Source organism: Notamacropus eugenii, chromosome 5 (genome assembly GCF_028372415.1).
Source record: "Notamacropus eugenii isolate mMacEug1 chromosome 5, mMacEug1.pri_v2, whole genome shotgun sequence".
Classification (NCBI taxonomy): domain Eukaryota; kingdom Metazoa; phylum Chordata; class Mammalia; order Diprotodontia; family Macropodidae; genus Notamacropus; species Notamacropus eugenii.
In genome coordinates, this window is record NC_092876.1 from 390,067,264 (window position 1) to 390,087,029 (window position 19,766).

The 19,766-nt window shown below is 36.1% G+C and overlaps 1 long non-coding RNA gene across 1 annotated transcript in view; it reads left to right on the forward strand.

Moving 5' to 3' along the window:
• The first annotated feature begins 17,034 nt into the window (after positions 1–17,034).
• Positions 17,035–19,766, forward strand: part of LOC140503057 (uncharacterized) — a 31,496-nt gene continuing 28,764 nt past the window's right edge. The window contains exon 1 of the long non-coding RNA XR_011966692.1: positions 17,035–17,087. This is a non-coding gene — a long non-coding RNA (uncharacterized lncRNA). The remainder of the gene's footprint in view (positions 17,088–19,766) is intronic.

Here is a 19,766-nt window from a genome sequence, read left to right on the forward strand (position 1 = left end):
AAGGTCCCTCTGGCTCTGGCAGGAGGCATCCCAGCAAGACAGCAATAAGCCTTACCTCAGCAGACCAGAGGGCGATCCTGAGCCCCAGGGTGGTGGAACTTGGAAGTGCCAATACCAAGACACCATCCCCAGCATGCCTTTGCATAGCCAGGAAAATTGGAAGACTGTGGTACAGATAGATGTCCACCAGTTCCTGAGCCTACCTTTGTTCTAGCACAGCCCTAAGGGAGGAGACTTCCAGTATCCAGATGACCCCTCCCCCACATCTCATGCTTCCAGCTTCAGTGAAATCCTGTGGAAACACAGAAAGACCACACATGGCCTCAGCACATACCAGCTGGCTCCAGCTGTGGATAAGCTAGAGCACAATGTAGTTTCCAGCTGACACAACCAGAGGACACAGCACACAAAACCAGTAGTAACCAGGCCTGTAGACTCCAGTACAAGAAGCCTGGGACAGAGCACTCCCAAAAAATGCTGAAGAAATTAACACCTTAAAAAAACCAGACGAACTCATGGCAAAAGAGGCCCAAAAAGCCAACGAGGAGAAGAAAGTTTTAAAGAACAGAATTAGTCAAATGGAAAAGGAAGTTCCAAAGCTCACTGAAGAAAATAGTTCTTTAAAAATTAGAACAGAGCAGATGAAAGCTAATGATTTTATGAGAAACCATGAACTTCCAAACAAAAAAACCCCAAGCAAATAAAAAATGGAAGAAAATGTGAAATATCTCACTGGAAAACCAACTAACCTGGAAAACAGATACAAGAGAAACAATTCAAAAATGATGGGACTACTTGAAAGCCATGATCAAAAAAAGAGCCTAGACATCATCTTTAATGAAATTATCAAGCAAAACTGCCCTGATATTCTAGAACTAGAGGGTGAAATAAATATTGAAATAATCCACCAATCACCTCCTGAAAGAGATCTGAAAAGAGAAACTCCTAGGAAGATTGTAGCCAAATTCCAGCGTTCCCAGGTCAAGGAGAAAATATTGCAAGCAGCTAGAAAGAAACAATTTGAGTATAGTGGAAATACAATCAGAATAGCACGATATTTGGCAGCTTCTACATTAAGGAATTGAAGGGCTTGGAATATAATATTCCAAAAGTCAAAAGAACTGGGATTAAACCAAGAATCACCTACTCAGCAAAACTGAGTATAATAATTCAGGGGAAGAAATGATCATTCAGTGAAATGGAGGAATTTCAAGCATTCTTGATGAAAACACCAGAACTGAATAGAAAATTTGACTTTAAAACACAAGAATCAAGAGAAGAATAAAAGGTAAACAGGAAAGAGAAATTAAGTTGAACTTTTTACATTCCTACATGGAAAGATAATATTTGCGATTCTTGAGACTTTTCTCAGTATTTGGGTAGTTGGAGGGATTATACACACACACACACAAACACGCACACACAAACACACACACACACACATATATGTATAGAGAGAGAGGGGGGGGAGAGAGAGAGAGAAAGAGAGAGAGAGAGAGAGAGAGAGAGAGAGAGAGAGAGAGAGAGAGAGAGAGAGAGAGAGAGAGAGAATGAGAGCATAAAGTGAGTTGAATAAGAAGGGATGATATCTAAAAATATAAAATTAAGGGGTGAGAGAGGAATATAATAGGAGGAGAAAGAAAGAAATGGAAAAGGGCAAATTATCTCGCATGAAAGGGGCAAGAAAAAATCTTTTGCAATGGAGGAGAAAAGGGAGGAGGTGAGGGGGAAAAGTGAAGCCTCCTCTCTTCACATTGGCTTAAAGAGGGAATAACATGCTCACTCAATATGGTATAAAAATCTATCTTACACTACAGGAAAGTAGGGGAGAAGGGGACAAGTGAGGTGGGGGAGATGATAGAAGGGAGGGCAAATGCAGAGAGAGTAATTAGAAGGAAGCACTTTGGGAGAGAGACAAGTTCAAAAGACAGAATAGAATAAATGAGAGCATGATAGGATAGAGGGAATATAGTTATTCTTTCACAACATGACTATTATGGAAGTCTTTTGCAAAACTACACATATATAGACTATATTGAATTGTTTACCTTCTCAGTGAGCATGAGTGGGAAAGGAAGAAGAGAGAAAAGTTAGAACTCAAAGTGTTAGGAACAAATGTTGAGAATTGCTTTTGCATGCAACTGGGAAATAAGAAATACAGGTAATGGGGTATAGAAGTCTATCTTGCCCTAAAAGAAAAGAGAGAAGAAGGGGATAAGGGAAAGGAGGAATGTCATAGAATGGAGAGCATATTGAGTTAAGCAATGATCAGAATGCTAGGTGTTATGGCGTGGGGAAATGGGAGAGATGGGGATAAAATTTGGAACTCAAAATTTTGTGGAAATGAATTTTGAAAGCTAAAAACAAATAATTAAAAAATTAAAAAAAAAAACAAAATAAATAAATAAAAATTAGAATTGGACAAGTAGAAGCAAATGATTCCATAAGGCATCAAGGTTCCATCAAACAAAAGCAAAAGATCAAAAAAAAAAAGGGAAAGAAAACACAAAACATTTCATTGAAAAACAACTGTTCTGGAAAATAGCTCCGAGAGATAATTTAAGAATAACTAATCTCCCAGAAAAACATGATGAAAAAGAGAGACTGGACAGTTTCTTCCAAGAAATCATCAAGTAAAATTTCCCTGAGGTCTTAGAACCAGAAGGCAAAATCATTATTGAAAGAAGCCACCAACCATCTCTTGAAAGAGATCTCAAATGGAAAACACCAAGAAATATTGTAGCCAAATCCCAGAACCATCAGATCAAAGAGAAAATACTGCAAGCTGCCAGAAAGAAACAATTCACGTATCTTGGAACCACAGTCATAATCCCACAGGATCTTGAAGCTTTTATAATAAAATATCAGAGGCTTGGAATATGATATTACATAAGTTAAATGAGCTTGCATTACAACCCAGCACAACTGAATAAGCAAAGAGATAGACATTCAGTGAAATAAGGGAATTCCAGAAATTCCTGATGAAAAAACCAGAGCTCAATGGAAAATTTAATCTTCAAATACAAGACTCAAAGGAGCCATGGAATGGTAAACAGGAAAAAAGAAAAATAAAAGAAGCCTTATTCAATAACAACCAACTTCTTACATCCCTACATGGGAAGATGATACTTATAAATCTTTTGAATTGCTATGCTTGTTGGGTTTTATATGAAGTTTACTTTTGATCATACTGGTAAGCATTTCATTTATACATGTCTTGTAGACTTTCTCTGAAACTGTCCCTTTCTTCATTTATAACAACACAATAATATGAATTAATAGGATATTTTTAGGGGGGGAATAAGTAAGCAAATGTTCTCTTAAAATATTAATGTATAAAATCATGGATTTAGAGTTGAATGGGATCTTAAGTGTCACATAATTCAACACCCTCAGTTTACTGGTAAGGAAAATGAAGCACAGATGATTAAGTTAATTGCTGATGATGATGCAGGAGGTATCAGTAGTAGGACTCAAACTTAGGTCCTCTGATTTCAAATCCATTTCATTTCACACTGTTCAAGCCCAATGTAGAGCTTTGACATAGTAAAGGATTGACATATAAGATAGGAAGGTATTTTTGCCTCTCAAAATGAACTTTACTAATAACCAAGAGGAGAAAGGAAACCTAATTTTTTTTAAAGCCTACATTTGACAGCATCGCTTGAATACTAATGGGGGAAAATATGATGCTCTGAAGAGGTAGAAGTAAAAGACCTAATTAGAAATGTTGGTTTCATTGATAAACAACTGGAAATGTTAATATAGATAAAAAGATACATTCTAATCTGGGCTATAAATTGTAAAAATTCCATAAGGAAATTAATTCATTCTTCTTAGAAAATTGAGTTATATTGTTTAATGAAACTTGTGCAGTTAGCAATTATAATAAACTTCATAAATTTGCTTTTGGTATTTTTTTTTTCTTTCTAGGCAACTTTGTAGCTTGAGTTCATGCTCCGTCATCTGTTAACAAATTGATACTGGATGTAACCCTAATCATTCCAAGCCCATTTCCACATCTGGGAAATGGTGATAGTAAGATTTACTTTGCATATCTCTCAAGATCTTGTTTCTTACTCATTTTGTTTCTTTCATAAAAACTCTTCTAAATTGCTCTGTGGCACTGTGAACTCTCATTACTGTTAGATGCGAAAATGTCATGACTTGGAATTCCTTACTTAAATATTTATGTTGCCTATCTATACTTTGAGGATCCTTATCCCAACTCTAATACTAATAGATGATTCTCAGGTCCCAGAGTCAGGCTATATCTACTCTTCAATATGCTAAGGGAATTTATGAGGATTCAGGAGCAATTTTCTAATGTAGCTCTTAAAAACTGGAGGTCTGTGGATCCGTGGATGATTTTCAGGGAATCAATGAACTTGGATGGGAAAATTTATGTTTATTTCCAATAATCTCTACTGAAATTTATCATTTCCATCAAGCATTAATATAGACAATAATTGCTAGTCTGACAAAGAATCCATAGATTTCAACAGTGTGACAAATGCAGTACATGACAAAATTAACATTATTAGCCTCACCAGTGTGTTTCTCCCATCTTTCCACTCACCCTCCATTGACCCTTATTATCAGTTGAGATTATTTTGGTTACTCATACTTAAGTATCTTCCAGAAAGGGCTTTTTTAAAAATTAATTTTGGTACAAAATATCCTCCAACAAAAGTCTATAATGCATTCTCCCACGATTAAACACAATCTTAGAAGAAGTGGGTTTGAGCTTAGAACATACATGTAACAAAGGCTTAAAACACCGTTATTAGTTTCTGAAATGTTTTTTTCCCCTTTTAAGGATGCTTAGAGATTTTTCTTTAGACATGGTTTAGCTTCTTTGACAGGTTGTTGGTATAGCCTTGAGTCTGTTCAGTCTCCAAGGCTCCCAATGTAGGTTCTGCTATCAGTTACTCTGGGAATACCATTGAGAATTGCTTCAAAGTTCAAAAGTGCTCCTTGGACAAAAGGAGTTGAGGAAAGGGGGAGTGGAGGTGGGGCAGTAAAGAAACCTAGGTCAAAGACTAAAGTCTAAGCTTCCTCCCCCTGTAGTCCCTCCTACCCCCTAGTTGCTCCTGAGTCTGTTAATATGTAGCCATGGAGTTATACTTGCTCCGTGTTTAGTTCCAAATTAGTTGATCACAGGTTTATGCATGGCCACTATGGCATGGTTAAGTGTCCTTGCCCTATGATGTTGCTGTTTATTGGTAATTCACTTTAGCTTGAAGAACTTTTCTCACTTATTAAAACAAAAAAACAACTTATGATTCATTTATTGATTTATTGGGCTTCTTATTTGTTTTAAGTGAAGGTAGGGAAAGTTACTTCATTGACTTACTTAAGCATTCTTACATTTATATACCTTTTTTTCTAATAATAAAAACAGTTAAATTATGTAGGAATATATATATATATATATATATATATATATATATATATATATATATGATTCTTAAGTACTTAGCCCATTAATATCAATGAAAGCATGTCATAGTGGATAAAATGTTTGAAGTCTGGAACGTGGGATCAAATTAGGGCTGTTACTTACTAGCTAGGTGACGTAGGCAAATCATTTAACTTCTCTGAGCCTCCATGCTATCATCTGCAAAACAGGGATAATGATATACTCTATCTCCCAGGAATGCTTTAAGGAGACCAAAAATGCTATAATGTAAGTAAAATTCTTGACATAACTTAAAGTACTATATGCTGCCAGCTAATATTACTATCAACTCACTGATCGAACTTAAGATAAAGTTTTATTTTAGGCTCTATATAGTATACTATATTGGCTTGGCTGGGTTAACTGTTTAGCTCTAACAATAATTTTGAAGTGAATATGCTCATGTCTGTCTATCTATCTATCTCTCTAAGGTCTTTTTCTATTTATTCATGCTGCAAGAATTTCCATTGTTCCTACACAAATCATTGGACTGATATTCCCTTGGGCCAGAACTTGCTCACTGATCATTAACTACATGTAAGTGGAAAAAACGAGGACCAAGCAGGAAGAAAGAGTAAAAAGTAGAACATTTTAGAAGTACCAAGTTTTCTTTAAAAAAAAAAAAAAGTAGGGAGATTGTACTAAAGTGGAACGTGAACTGTAGTAGAAAAGACAGATTCCTAGTCTTACCACTGAATAGTTTTGTGACCTTGAATAAGTAGGCCAACTTTTCTTATATTCATTTTTTTCTACTGTTAATGCCAAGTTTGTACTGCATGATTTCTTACTTCTTGTAAAAATTCTATGATGAGAAACAGAGAAAAAAAGATTTAAAAACCCAGTTTAGCTCTCTTTTGAGTTGTCATTTCTCTACTTTCATCAAAAGAAGAATTATCTTCATTCTAAATGTCTTATAAGGTATTGTAATAGAAGTTTATTTGTTAATAATAACAACTAGCATTTATATCACACTTTCAAAGTTTTGCATATATTAACTTCTTTGATCCTCACAAGAACTCTTAGGTGGTAGGTAATATTATTATCCACATTTTATAGATGAGGAAACTGAGTCTGAAAAACTTAATGGACTTACATAGGATCATAAAGACAAGAGTCTGAGGCAGGATTAAAATTCAGGTCTTTCTTACTCCCAGTTATTACATCTACTCTGACAGTTGCCATTGATGTTATTCTTCAATCCTCCTACCACTTGCCCTATTTATGAGAGAGAGAGAGAGAGAGAGAGAGAGAGAGAGAGAGAGAGAGAGAGAGAGAGACAGACAGACAGACAGACAGACAGAGACAGACAGAGACAGAGACAGAGGGGAGAGACAGAGAGAGACAGAGAGACAGAGAGAGACAGAGAGAGAGAAGAAAGAGAGAAGAAAGACAGAGAGAGACAGAGACAGAGACAGAAACAGAGACAGAGAAGAGAGAGATGAAACTTTTATTCTTTCCAACAATAGTATAGCCACAGGAGTTATTTTTCTAGTAATTGTGATGAATCTGTCATAATTTTGTCACTTTCCTGCCCAGTCTCCATTATAACCAATGACACATTTATCAGACAGCTGACTATGAGCTATGATGTGGGGAAATATTTTATTATATTGTTTGGAAAGCATCATTAGTTATTTTGTTGGCTGAACTTTGTTTTATATGTCTAGAAAAATTTCTAACTCAAAGCTTATAATAGAGATCAGACTGACCTCAGAGAGTTTAAGGCAGAGGTGGGAAATCTCCCCCCCCTTGAGGTCATATATGGCCTTCCAAGACTTTGGGTATGGCTTTTTGACTGAGTTAAAGTTTTACAGAATAAATCCTTTTATTAAGGAGATTTGTTTTGTGAAATTTGAATTCAGTCAAGGGCTGCACTTGAGGACCTGGAGGGCTACATGTAGCCTTGAGGCCATAGGTTACCCTTCCCTAAGCTAGGAAAAAGCTATGGCTGTAGGGAATGCTTAGGTGCCAACCAGGTCTTGTTTTGAGTCTGCTCAAAGCTTGTGTTTAGGATTTCCCAAATATGGATGTTTCTACTTGCCAGGAGATTCTCTCTCTCTCTCTCTCTTCCTCCCTCCCTCTCTCTCTCCATCCATCCATCCATCCATCTATCTATCTACACACATACATATATAGGTGTGTGTGTGTGTGTGTGTGTGTGTGCTCAACATTTCAAACTTCCCTCCTCTGAAAATTGTGGCCAATCAGGCAAATGTCCTTATGCTCTTGTCTGAACTCTATATAACGTAATCTTTTAAAGAATGGGGTGAATCAAACCTTTTTTTGACTCTCTCTTTTGTTAAATGACCTTATGAAATTCTTTCTCAAACTACTTTAGGTTTTGAGGTTTATTCTTGTGACTAACAATGGCAGTGGAACTAAGTACTTATGGAACATCAAAGTGAGACTCTAGTTCTTGTCGATGCAATGTGCTATGTTGCTCAACTACGAAATTTGAGGGTGAATATTGAGCAAACACAGGGGACAATGAATAATTCAGCAACCGTTATCTACTAGGTGATAGTTATAATGGGTTTACAAAGTACTATTTTTAATTCAATCCAATTAGGGAAATACTGGTTAATCACTAACCACACAAATGGCAATGTGCTAGTCAGTGTAGGAATAAAGATAAAATAAGGTAGAAATCTTATCTATGAGGGGAGTTGATATGCTACTAAGAAGGCTGTGGCATTTACAAAGACAAAATAAGATAGTGACTTCACCATCAAAACTTAAGTTTGGAAACTCTATATCAATCAAATAACTCTAAATCTGTGAGAAAGAAAGAAGTAAGTACTGTAAGTATTCAAGGAGAGAGAAATTGAGATAGAATGTGAGAGAAGAGTGTTTGGGTAAATTTCCATGGAAATGGAAATGGAACAGGTGGAACTTCATATGAAATTTGAAGTAGAATACTGATGAGGAGAATGGAGAGAGAAAAGAATTCCAGAGAGTAAATTTTGGAAACGTAGCAATTATCATGTATATTTGGAACTCAGTTGAAACAATAATAAGAATAATACTGATAATTGCAACAGTTACAGTAATATTTCTAACTGAGGTAACTGAGTAGTACAATGCACAGACAACCAGTCTTGGAGCCAGAAAAATCCAAGTTCAAATTCTACTTCAGATACCTATTAGCAATGTGATTCTGGGAGATTCACTTAACCTCTGTCTGCCTCAGGTCTTTCATCTGTATAATGAGGATAATAATAGTGGTAAGGATCAGATTAAATAATATTTATAAAACATTTATCCCATTGCCTGGCACATAGTAAGTGTGAAATAAATGCTAACTCTTTAATAATAACAAAAACAAATAATTTCTATATAACATAATAAATTTTAAAAAGTACTAGACTAACCAGGGCTGAACAAAAGGATTTGTGAAGAGTAGTACATATGTGGTATAAAGGATAACTGGACAGGCATGATGGAAACCATTGAATGTCAGATTGAGGAGGTGGAACTTTATCCTGAAAGCAATAGGAGCTCATAGACATGTTTTCGATGGGGAAGTATCTGAAATGATTGATTTGGTTTTGCTGCATACTACTAATGTGACATTAGGGATCAGTTTCACTGGGCATGAATTTTGAAATAAAGTAACTAGATTCTGATTTCTTCAAGCTTTAAATTTGATGATTCTCATAAAATTTTATTGAGAATAATTTTGAAGTGTGAATATTATGGTATGAAGTGAAACAAAACGCAAGGCAGAGAGATCTGTCAGAGCAATAGAGACACCAGTCTGATAAAGTGTTTCCTGACCCAGATACATATAGGACTAGTAAATTGTTTAAAGTATATAATTTTGGCAGTTTCATCCTCTGCAGATAACTCAATGGAGAATAGGAGCTAAGGATTTGAGAGGTAGGATGTAAGAAGAACTAAGAATAAGTTTTTTGAGTTTATGGATTTTAAGATTTCCAATCAAGATGCACAAGCACAAGCACAACTCCTTTTCATCACCTTAAAACAGCTGGAAATGTACCAAAAAAATCATAAAAAAGCAATAGCTAAAAAGGGAAAATAAATTTCCAAGAGGAAATTACGCACATATACACATGCACACATATGCCTTTTGCACACAAGAAAAACAACAGCAGGGATTAAGAAAATGAACGAGCAAACAGAATTCCCTAATAAAAAAAGTAATGTTATAGGATTAAAAAAAGTCAGTAGGATACTCAATAAGAAGAAAGTACTCCTGCAACAACACATCTCACTAAGAGAAAAGAATGGTCTCAAGATCTTCTGGAGTGGGAGGAAATCCAAATGAAAGGAGGTGAGTGATACCCAAGATTTTTAATGAAAAACACAAAAGGGAGCTATGATTTAACATAGACTCTAGAAACCTTTAACAAAACAGTAGAAGCCCTGAAACAAAAAGAATGGTAGAGAAAGAGTAATAATTAGTGACAAAATAAGAATGACTGAGTCAAAAGAAAAAGACAAGAAAAATCAGACCTGCAAGTCAGATAGCTACACCAAAAGACAATAGACCAAGGAAAAACAGGCAGGGATCAAAGAAACAATCTCACAATCATTTACCTCCTGTGGGAAAATAAATAAATAATTCATAATTCCATAACTTAGTAAATCATATACATTTTTTTAAAAAATCATCTGTAACTTTTAGAACCAAAGGATGAAGTTCAGATTGGTAAAATTCAAAGGAAATCACCAGAGAAGATGGGACCCCTCATATTTAATTCAATGTAGAAATGTTGCCAAGTTCTAGATCTCACAATTGAAAGTAAAGATATTTAAAGTGACCAGGAAAAGACACATCACATACCAAGCAATCCCAGATAGAATTACTTAGAAGTAGTTACCATAAGAAAACATCAAAAATTGAAAGACTAGAAGATTATACTCAAAAAAAAAAAAATCATGATTTGTACTCAAGCATAACATCTTTCTAATTGAGCATAACTTAGAACATTTTTAAAATAGTAAATGACTTCAAAGATTCATTTTGAGAAAAAAATGACATATAAAGAAAACTTGAAAATTCTGACCTTTCCAAAAGTGACAAGTGGTGGCCCATTATGTTAATTTAGTAAGGTGGGGGGGGGAATTTAGGAATTTTTATTTTATTGTATTTAAGAGGAAAAAAGAGGGATAATTTCTGCAATAAAATGGTACAAAAATCTTTACTACTTTAGAGCTTGAGAGAACCTGTGCCTAAGCATAACTCCTCCTTCAATCATCTTGCTTTACTACTTTAGAGGAATAAAAATGAAGTTGGCAAAAACTTCAATATTCCTTTAAATTGAAGTGTTAAAGATGAAAATTGGGGTTGTGTAGAGGGAACCTCATAAATTTACCTTTATCTGAGCTGGCAATGTGTAGTAGAAATATAATTAATAAATAAGGGGTGGAACTGTGATAGGGAAGCAAAAGTGTGTAAGGTCAGTCACAGAGTGGAGTATAAGAAGACATTCCCTCAAAAAAATCAAAATATAACTACAAAGGGCTAGTTCTCCTCTCTCTCTCTCTCTCTCTCTCTCTCTCTCTCTCTCTCTCTCTCTCTCTCTCTCTCTCTCTCTCTCTCTCTCCCTCTCCCTCTCTCTCATTTTGCTTGTATAAAATATTTTAATTTCATATGATTAAAATTATACATTATACTTCCCATGATCTTCTCTATTTCTTAAATGGGCATAAGATCTTCCCTTAATCATAAGTGCTTATGATTTCCTAAGTTGTTTTGGGTTGAAAAAATGCCTAACCCTAACCTTGTGTTGTCTATGCTGCTCTAGAGTTTGATTTAACACTTTATTTTAAAATTGTTTGGAGGGGAATGAAAGGGAAACTCCCTTTGTGTTTTTCACTTAAAAAATTTTAAATATCACTCATCTCTTTCTTTTATTTGTTTTTTCACCCACTCCAGAGGATCTTGAGACTATTCTTTACTCTCAGTTAGGTATATTGTTGGAGAATTATTTTCTTCATATTGAATATCCTCCTGACATTTTTTTTAACCCCGTAGTATTACTTTATTTATTAGGGACTTTTACTTTCTTGCTCTTTTTTCCCCATCCCTGCTGTTGGTTTTCTTTAAATACAGTAAAAGGTGTGTCCAGGACCTATGTGTGTATGTGTGCAATTTCTTCTTGGAAATTTCTTTCCCTTTTCCATTTTGACTCCACTTAAACTATCCACTCCAAAAGAGTAGTAGTTGCTAAATCATGTGTAGTCTTTTCTATGGCAACTTTGGCCTCCTCGAAGGTTTATTGGAAAATATGAATTTATTCTTTCTAGCTCTTTTCAGTGTTTTTTTCTTTTTTAATTTGGTTTACCTAATTGAGGGCTGCATATGAGAGCCACCTCTTCTACTTACAGCAAGCTACATCCTACATACTACAAGCTACATGCTATATACTACAAGCTACATGCCACTTGCTACAATTTCTGCTCCTTTCCCAGTACACAGCCTTCCACTCACTTCCACACCTGGCTTAGGTTTACCACCACAAAGTGTAGTCCATAATGGATTTGTGATCCAGTTCTTGAGTATGAGAGACAGAGCTTACATTTGACTTCCAGTCCTTCTGTCTGAATAACATAAGGCTCCTCCGTGCTAGAACCATAACCCCTTCTATTACAAGGCTGTAGGTCCCTATATAATCTCTAGAGTAGAACACTGTATGAAACATTCTCCTGGCTACATCATATCCTCAGTTTCTGTAGACCTCTGTCTCCTTATCCCTGCTTGGGCTAGAACAATGATTCACTGTAAATTTTCATTAGATTTCATGACCAGGACATAGTCTGGTATGTTTTGCGGATCTTAGTGGAACAGTTATTAGAATGAACTGGTCAGTAATTATTCCTCTTATTTCAATACTTTCTATAGTCTTTTTCATAGTTACTCTTGAGAGACATCATTCCATTATTAACTAATAATTTAGTAGATGATTCCTTTGGTCACTGGCTGAGTGACATATTGTATCTAATCACAGTAACATTTCATTATCTGCATACAGTCAAAATGAAAAAGAAAAAAAATAAAAGATAACAAAAAGGAGAAGTCCAGTCAAAGAAACCTCTACATAAAATAACAACAGCAATAATAGAACAGAGATTCTTAATTTATTTTTTGTTCCGTATATGTCTTGGAATTCTGGTGAAGCCTATATTATCATAATATTTTAAATGCATTCAACAAAATACATAGAATTATAAATGAAACAAAATATATTTAAGGATGGTATAAAATATTCAAATTAAGTTCATGTACTCAGGTCAAGTATTCCTACAATATGAAGACTATGGGAATGAGTAAGAAAGAAAATTAGGTGTTCAAACAAAAGAATGCAAGGAGAAAATTTCAAAAGAAAGTAGAGTAGCAATAAATTCAATTAAAACTCTCTACCCTGTGCCATATAAGAATGGAATAGGGACAATTGTTCTTATGCTTAATAAAATAATTTTAAAGATAAATATGAAAAAAGGTTCATGAAAATCACTGTGGCTTTGAATTTGTATTGTTATAAATGCCTGCACTTATCTGTGCTTTGTGAATATACATACTTTCAGTGTATAACATGTGATTAAGTGTATACATATGTTTTATGCATATACACACATGCACACACATATTGTACATATGCACATACATGTATGTGCGCACATATACATATACACTTATATACAATACACAGACGCACATGTACACAGATGCACACATACAATGCACCTACATGTACACAAATGCATACATGTGTATGCACACACACATGTAAATATACGCACAATGTACAACACATATACATATACGTGCATACACATACATCTCTATACATGTGTGTATGCATATGTATATACACATATATGCACTGCATCTATACATGTATGTCTGTGTATATGTATATATATGAATGTGCATATGCATATTGTGCATGCACACATGAAACATATACACATATTCATATACATATGGATCTGTGACTTCACTGGCTTTGAGAACTCCTTGTAAGAAATTATTTTACCATGTAAATACACATTTTCAGTTTATAATATCAGATGCCTGGGAGCAATGAGAAGCTAAATAACTTGTCCAGGGTCACACGGACATTATATATGAGAGGCCAGATTTGAACTCTAGTATTTCTGAGTCTAAGATCAGCTCTTTATCTGTTGTGATTATACATTTGCTTCCTGGCAAAGGTCACAGTAACTGCCTCAAGGGGTGACTTTTTCTTGATGATTCTACTTCCCCCATTCAGAAAATGGAGGAAAACCTGAAACCACAGGGTGCCAAGCACCTCTGTTTAGAATTAGTGAGAATAGTTTAGGAGGGTTTTAGTCCAATGTCAGAGTTTCAGATTGTTACATTTTCCTTTTTCAGCAAATCTTAAAACACAAACAAACGAGAATATCAAGTTAAAAAAAAATAATAAAATGCTTTGAGTCCCCAGGCAATCTGCTGATTGGCAAGGCAAGAGGATGATCTCCTCTCCATGTCAACTGAATGCAATGGATTATCGCTAGATTTTTCTTCTCTTTCTCACATTCTTACATCAAAACTACAAACCCAGGATGTGGTTAATATTATCTTATCTTTATCTAGAAAAGCAATGTTAAAATGTAAATAAGCAATGAGCAAAATATAAAAATAGCAAAGCCAACATAAAATACTTTTCTATTATGCCTATCATTGTACAAGGGACGAAATGAATAAAAGAGAAATAGAGTGTATAGGATACTAATCATTTTTCCCCTGCAATTTATCTGAGCAACTATGATTGTCACTTTGCTAGATAACCAAGCATCAAAATAAGAAAAGGAAAGGTTCCCACCAATATAAGGCTCTAAGTCCATCTCATGGGAAAGATTTTCATCTATCACTACTACTGCTTTTTGCCTGTCTTGCTCTCTCTCTCTCTCTCTCTCTCTCTCTCTCTCTCTCTCTCTCTCTCTCTCTCTCTCTCTCTCCCTCTCTCTCTCTCTCTCGTTTTTCTCTGAAGATATTTTTTAATTAATTTATTTAACTTTTAACATTCATTTTCACAAAATTTTGGGTTCCAAATTTTCTCCGCATTGTCCCCTCCCCCACCCCCCATTCTAATTGCCCCTATCACCAATCTGCCCTCTCTTCTATCATCCCTCCCTTCCCTTGTCCCCAGCTTCTCTTTGGCTTGTAGGTCCAGATAAGATTCTATACCCCATTACCTGTATTTCTTATTTCCTAGTAGCAAGAACAGTACTCGACAGTTGTTCCTAAAAATCTGAGTTCCAACTTCTCTTCATCTATCCCTCCCCACCCATTCCCTTGGGGAAGGCAAGCAATTCAATATAGACCCTATCTGTGTAGTTTTGCAAATGACTTCCATAATAATTGTGTTGTATAAAACCAACTATATTTCCCACCATCCTATCCTGTCCCCCCATTGCTTCTATTCTCTCTTTTGATCCTGTGTTGACTTCAAATTGCTCCCTCCTCCCATTGCCCTCCCTTCCATCATCCCCCCACCCTGCTTACCCCTTTCTCCACCACTTTCATGTATTGTAAGATAGGTTTTCATACCAAAATGAGTGTGCATTTTATTCCTTCCTTTAATGGAATGTGATGAGAGTAAACCATGTTTTTCTCTCACCTCCCCTCTTTTTCCCTCCACTAAAAAGTCTTTTGCTTGCCTCTTTTATAAGAGATAATTTGCCTCATTCCATTTCTCCCTTTCTCCTCCCAATGTACTTCTCTCTCACTGCTTAATTTCATTTTTTTAAAGATATGATCATATCCTATTCAATTCACTCTGTGCTCTGTGTGTGTGTGTGTGTGTCTGCAATCCTACCAACTATCCAGATACTGAAAAGTTTCAAGAGTTACAAATATTGTCTTTCCATGTAGGAATGTAAACTGTTCAACTTTAGTAAGTCCCTTATGACTTCTGTTTGCTATTTACCTTTTCATGCTTTTCTTCATTCTTGTGTTTGAAAGTCAAATCTTCTTTTCAGCTCTGGTCTTTTCATCAAGAATGCTTGAAAGTACTTTATTTCATTGAAAAACTATTTTTCCCCTGAAGTATTATACTCAGTTTTGCTGGGTAGGTGATTCTTGGTTTTAGTCCTAGTTCCTTCAGCTTCTGCAATATCATATTCCACGCGCTTCAATCCCTTAATGTAGAAGCTGCTAGATTTTGTGTTATCCTGATTGTATTTCCACAACACTTGAAATGTTTCTTTCTAGCTGCTTGCAATATTTTCTCCTTGACCAGGGAACTCTGGAATTTGACCACAGTGTTCCTAGGAGTTTCTCTTTTTGAATCTCTTTCAGGATGTGATTGGTGGATTCCTTCAATAATTATTTTGCCCTCTGGTTCTAGAATCTCAGGGCAGTTTTCCTTGATAATTTCACGAAAGATGATGTTTAGGCTTTTTTTTTTTGATCATGGCTTTCAGGTAGTCCCATAATTTTTAAATTGTCTCTCCTGGATCTATTTTCCAGGTCAATTGTTTTTCCAAGGAGATATTTCACATTATCTTCCATTTTTTCATTCTTTTGGTTTTGTTTTGTGATTTCTTGGTTTCTCACAAAGTCATTAGCCTTCATCTGTTCCATTTTAATTTTTAAAGAACTATTTTCTTCAATGAGCTTTTTGACTTCCTTTTCCATTTGACTAATTCTGCTTTTGAAAACATTCTTCTCCTCATTGGCTTTTTGACCCTCTTTTGCAAATTGATTTAGCTTATTTTTCAAGGTGTTATTATCTTCAGCATTTTTTTGGGTCTCCTTTAGCAAGGTGTTGACCTGCTTTTCATGCTTTTCCTGGATCTCTCTCATTTCTTTTCCCAGTTTTTCCTCCACCTCTCTAACTTGATTTTCAAAATCCTTTTTGAGCTCTTCCATGGCCTGAGACCCTTGAATATATATTTTCGATGTTTGGGATACACAAGCCCTGACTTTTATGTCTTTCCCTGATCGTAAGCATTGTTCTTCCTCATCCAAAAGGATAGAAGAAGATATCTGTTCACGAAGAAAATGACCTTCTGTCGTCTTATTTTCCCCCCTTTTTCTGGGCATTTTCCCAGCCAGTTACTTTACTTCTGAGTTTCCTCTCCACCCACCTCTCCTCCAGATCCTCCCAGCCAGCCCTTGGGGTCTGAGATTCAAATGTTGCTTTCCAGCCTCAGGGCTTTGGGTGGGGTGGGGCTTCTATTCAGTGTGAGATTAATTTCAGGTGCTCGGGTTAGGGCAGGGTCACCACAGGGTGCTCACTTCCCTCATGGGGTTTACAAGGAGACTTTCAACAATGGATCAGAGGTCCTGCTTGCTTTGGGAGCCCCTCTCTGCTGCTGCCTCCTGAGGGGGCCTGAGTTATGGGGACACCCCACTCCCCTCTCAGGGAGCTGAAAAGACCCTCTCAATGACCTTTGGCGCCTGTGGGTGGAGGTACCTGCACGGCTGCTGGAGATTCTGTCCCTGAAGGCTGCTCTGATCTGCTCCTCTTGGTGCTGTGTGGCCAAGGCTGGGCTGGGCTGTGCTCCAGGTCCAGTGCACGATGGACCTTTGGTGTCAGTTTTTCAGGTCTCTCTGGAACAGAAATATCCTCCACTCTGTTGTTCTGTGGCTTCTGCTGCTCCAGAATTTGTTGGGAGTTCTTCTTTACAGGTATTTTATGGGCTGTGGGTTAGGAGCTAGCATATGTGTATCTTTCTACTCCACCATCTTGGCTCCTCTGAAGATACTTTTTTAACTCTTATTGTACTAGAACACTTTAACCTACAGTCCTAATTCACCAATGATTTCTCTACTCATTCTTGAAAGAAATTAAACTCTCAGTTTTTGTAATGACTTGCTTTCTTAAAAGACAAGCTTTGGAAAAAGGATTATTGTGGATATTCAGAACACATTGGTGTGCAAAAATATCAATTAGGAAAATATCCACACATACATATGAATGTATACACATATAAACATACATGAAAGAATGCAGCAGTCATTAGATAATGCTGCTAGGAGTGAGGACTATGGTAGTCTTACTTAAGCTCATGGGCTGAGTCATTTCACCTATAAACACAATTTTGAATTTTCTGTTGCTTAGTTCTGATATTTCTCTTCTCAATGAAAATTAGAACTTGTGTTGAATGGATATGTTCTCCTTTTTTTTTTACTTTTGAATGTAAGCAAGGGCCCTCATATGTCTTCATTGACTACCCACACATTCCACAACGAGTACAAAAGTGGGAAAGGAAGAAAAAATGGTCTAGGTCTGAATTCACTTGTACCTGATCAAAATCCTTATAGAATCACATTTTCTCAGCAATTCCATTTTATTGCCTGTTTTGGACATTTTACAGTAATTCATTTTTTTTTTTGAGAGTGCGAAATGATTAAGACAACAATTGCACTGTTTGAATTTTTCTTTTATTATTGAATCTCTATTTTTATCATCTATTTATCCCTGTCCAATCTGTCCAGTAAAATGCTGGAAATGCAATTATGGTGTGGCTAAAAGTAGCAACTCTGTTGTAAGTACACTAATTCAGATATACCATATCAATTTTCTATTTTCCCAGCTCATATTATAACTATTGTCCATGCAGCACTGCTTTCAGAAAGCCTAGGTTAATTTTATTGAGGGATGTATTTATGATGCATCATGAATAATAGGAGGGAAGCATGATTGTGGGAAAGCTAACTGCAAAACTGTGATGCATAAGGGTCTTCAGTTTTTTACAGAGAGGAAGAGTCAGGAACATATGTATTGAGGGACAGAAGAAAAAGAGACAAAGACACAGAGAAACAAACACAGAGACACGGGCACACACACACATACACACACAGAGGGAAAGAGAGAGAGAGAGAGAGAGAGAGAGAGAGAGAGAGAGAGAGAGAGAGAGAGAGAGAGAGAGAGAGAGATGGACAGAGACAGGCAGACACAGAGAGAAATAGAGACACAGAGATAGAGAGGGACACAAAAAGTGACAGAGAGACAACAAAACACAGAGAGATAAGGATACAGAGAGATAGAAATAGATAAAAAAAAGACAGAGATAGATAGACAGAGAAAAAAGAGAATCAGAGTGAGAAAGAAAGAAACAGAAACATTTGAATGATGGACTGGAATTAAACTCCAGTTGCTGCTTATATACATTTCTGCTGGCACTATCATGCTCCTTCTCCTCTGAGGCTGGTAACGCCAGAGACTATTGAGAGAGTATCTCCCTTGGTTGATGTTGTTTTCTCTTCCGCTTTGGGCTGAGAATTTGCCTTGATCCCACCTGAAAATTTTACTGACTTTTTTTGCTTTCTTGTATTCCTTTGGTATTTCACATTTTGATCTACAGAACTCCAATTTCTGGCTACTGTTTTGCTACAGTTAATGCATTTACATTGATGTTTTTTTATAGGATTTCATGTAACCAACCACCAAGGGGTAGAAAAGGTCGAAATTAGCAAGTGGAAATTTAGATACATGATTTCCTTATTTCACTTGAGAGGAATCAAGGAAGTGGTTTTTGTTCTGAACCCCTAAAATATTTCCTCTTGACTATATTGAAAAGGTAATTACATACACACACACACACATACACACAAACACATGCATAAACACACATATACATAGACCCCAATCCCCCTTGGACATTAAAGGAACCTGAATCCTCCCTATACTTCTAGATAGCTAGCTGTACAGATTGAGTAGATGGTTCCCACTCTTATGACTGACAAGCTGAACCTCAGATAATATCAATTCATGCCAACTGAGTGGTCCATTTATATATTTAGATACCACATATATACATATATCTAAGTATTCACATTTTCTTTGGGAATTTTTCTACTAAAAAATATTCTGGTGCCTCATAGTTAAGTAAAAGTGACTCCAGGTTTTCAAAATCTGTCAATGTGATATTAGCTTTGGCAGACGCACCTAACACAGCAAAACTCCCATAACAAAGTATATATCTACCATCCAAAGCCTCTTCTAAACTAATTGATGATAGGCAACACTTGACAATTGTAATTCACAGAAGGTTGGTTTATAGGTGAAAATAATTTTAGTCACCATAGGTTGAAGAGAATGATGTATATTTAGATTGTGTCATATATTATTGAGGAACAGGGATTTTCAGTTCTCAACATTCACTTCCGCAGGAATTTGAATTCAGAATATGCTTTCCATCTCTCCCCATCCTTCACTCCAGGAGAGCACACATCCTATCCATTGTTTCCTCCAGGCTGTCCACCCTTCTATTAACCCTCTTCTTTCACCCCCCTCCCCTTTATTTCCCTGTAGGGCAAAATTGATTTCTGTAGCCCATTGCCTATATATCCCATTTCCTAGTT